We start from the raw sequence: 3,085 nt of genomic DNA, 5'->3' as shown, positions 1-3,085 counted from the left end.
GGCATTTCAGGAGAGGCTAGCTAACCTTAATTCAAAGTCTTACAGAATTCGTTGACTCTCACATTTTCAAGAAATTTAAGTCTTAATATGTTCACATGCAATGGTCAGTGTGCACATCAGGGATTATGGTCCAAGGGGTCCCACTCCTAAGACTTACTGCTTCTCTAACAGTGACAGATCCACTATTTCAGCTTATCCCCTGAATAAATAGGCTCAGAGCAAATTTAAATAGTATGGAAATCTTCACCCTTGTGAAACTCTTCTAGATTTAAAAGCTGATCCCTGACTCTCCATCTGTGAATTCTGCTTCACCATGGACTTACTTTATTCCATTGTTCTGCTGCTGACCCTCCCTTCCTGTGAGTGCTTTGATCCAGAGCTTTCTCAGGAATAAAAAGAATCCTCTTAAATTCTTAAATCAGCATCATTTTCTTTTTGTGTTTTCTTCCCACAGGGGTTCTTTCTCACATCACCCTGAAATAATCTGGTCCTGGGCTGCTGAAACCTAATGAGGTTCTATCACTGACCTGCACTGTCTCTGGATTCTCACTGAGCACTACTGATATTGGTGTTGCCTGGCTCCGTTAGTCCCAAGGAAAGGCACCTGAGTGGCTCGCCCGAGACATTGGTATGTGTTCTTGGTCTGAAGACAATGCTCTTGAGATCAGATGGGCAGCTACCAAACTTGTGCGTTTCTCTGACTTTATGACTTCAGAAAAATGTCAGTTCAGCGCCTGCTAGGGCAATCTCTTGTTGCTAAAACAGGTCAAGGTACTCCTGTTTAAAGGCAAGTTGATTGCCCAGACGTGTAGGCACTGGTGTGGAGCCAAGTGGGGTGAGGCAGGCAAAGGGTTGGGTGATCGCAAGGGCAGGTCAATCACATGGAGCCAAGCAAACTAAAGTTGTGAACAATCTCAATCTCTTCACCATCTATAATGATGCTGCCAATCGACCCAGTGGTGAGAATCTGTGTTTCCTTGATGTTGAGCTTCAATTGATATTGAAGGCTGTATTCCTTGACTTTCTGTAGCAAGGATTGCAGAACCTCCTCAACTTCAGCAAGCAGGGTTGTGCCATTTGCATACTGCATATTGCTGATGAGTCTTTCCCCCAATCCTGATGCTACATTTCTCCTCCTAGAGCCCAACCTTCTGGATAATTTGTTCTGCATATATATTGCATAGAGACACTCCAAAGTGCTGAAGAGTAATGGTGTCACTCTGGAGACTAAGGTGCTGATACAGGCCATGGTCTTTGCATTCACTTGCTATGTAATAAGAGCTGGGCAATGACTATGGAGGATAGATTGAGAATTGATGCCTTTGAGCTGTGGTGTGGGAGAAAAGTATTGAATATACCATTGACTGCTAAGAAAATGAACAGGTTCATCCTGGAGAGAGTTAAACCAGGCTGCTCCTCGGAGGCAAGGATTCTGAAGCTTTTTATGACATATTTTGGACAAGTTGTAAGGAGGGACCAGTCCTTTAGAGAAAGGTGACATGCTTGAGAGGGCAGAAGGATAGTGCAGGAGAGGAAGACCCTCTATGAGGTGTATTGATTCAGTGACTGGAGTAATGAGGGTAGGTGTGTCAGAGACAGAGAGACTGGCACAGGTCAGAGCTGGGTTTCGGGTTTGTACATAGGGTCAATATGAGTTGCAGGCGATTCGACGGCACAGAAAAACAGCATGAGAATATAAAATTATTTGATTCAATGCTCTTTCAACTAGGCATGGGTCTCAATGAAAAAAGAGACATGGCAGGAAGAGTTACAAGCCCACTCATGCTCATCATGTTCTTAACACCATTGTCTCTGTTAGCCAATGGATGGAATCAATCTTTGTATCCCTCAAGGCATAGGTGGGTAAATAATTATGACACAAATACACTATGAAGCACCCTTAAAAGATAATGAAGAATTTGATAAATAGTGAGATATGGATTACTCTAGGGAAAAGAAGCTTATTTAGCTAAGTTATCACAAAGGGAAATATATGAGACCACTACTGTGAAAAGTTAAGGAAAGATTTGCACACAGAAGAAAACATTCTTTGATGGTGACCAGATATAGGAAGGGAGGTGGATGGGATATAGAAATGAGTGTATTGATAGTAACCCACTTCCCTCAAGGTGATTCCAACTCATGGATACACTCCAGGCTTTAAATTTACAAGAGGAGCCAGCCTTGACTTTCTTCTTTCCACCAATATTTCGGTGACCAACTCAGTTATGCTTTATGTAATCATATATTCCTAATTCTATGATAAACACTTATAAAGTTAAATGAAGAGAAGGTATACTAAAAATTGAGGTAAACACCCTAATACTAGTAAAATTGGAAAAAAAATAAAACTCAAGACTTGCTCAGGTTACAGTCAAGACTCCATGTTATTTAAAAAATTATTCTGTTGCCTCCGGAAACGCTATGAACCTGGAGAGAGGATGAAAAGGAAAGTGTCGAGGACTCTCCTTCATAGGGTCGCTGAGTCGCCTATGACTCGACGACACTTAACAACAACAACAATCTATGTAAGGAGATGAAAAGATGATTAATATGGAAAGGAGAAAGGGATTACACTCATCATCTTACATACATTTGTTATCAATATGCCACATGATAGATGCACACACTGAAAATATATGCATAGAAACAGTGAAGCCACCAGGGCGCTTCTTCACCTTAATCAAAGGCCCTAAGGGAATCTGTTTCTGGTCAGGTCCTCGGGGCCAGAGTCTCTGGAGTTTTTCTAGATATCACATAGGTAGGTATATAAATGGTGTCTTAGAAACTTGATAGTGATTTTCTAAAATGTAAGTAATGGCTTTTGCCTGTGTGGATAAAAGAGCAATGAAGAACACTGTTGTTGCAATGAAACGAATAGTCCATATAGTAGTTGTGTCCATTAAGCCCAAATTCTGTCATGCTGAGGAGAAATACAAATAGATGTCATCGGTCTACCACTGCTGACCACTATGAAAGTGTTCACATTAGAACATAGTGAAGAGACTGTGAGATAAATAAGAAAGAAAACTCAAAAATCACAAAAGTTATCACATTACTATTCCGATTGACATATGATAGACAG

At 41.0% G+C, this 3,085-nt stretch overlaps 1 pseudogene; it reads left to right on the top strand.

The window, feature by feature from the left end:
• The first annotated feature begins 313 nt into the window (after positions 1-313).
• LOC102861950 overlaps positions 314-3,085 on the top strand; it is a 3,692-nt pseudogene continuing 920 nt past the window's right edge.

Source organism: Elephantulus edwardii, unplaced genomic scaffold (assembly GCF_000299155.1).
Source record: "Elephantulus edwardii isolate Elephantulus edwardi_28Jun2011 unplaced genomic scaffold, EleEdw1.0 scaffold00019, whole genome shotgun sequence".
Taxonomy (NCBI): Eukaryota; Metazoa; Chordata; class Mammalia; order Macroscelidea; family Macroscelididae; genus Elephantulus; species Elephantulus edwardii.
Note: the sequence above shows the minus strand (reverse complement) of the source record. Positions and strands in the feature narration are given on the sequence as shown.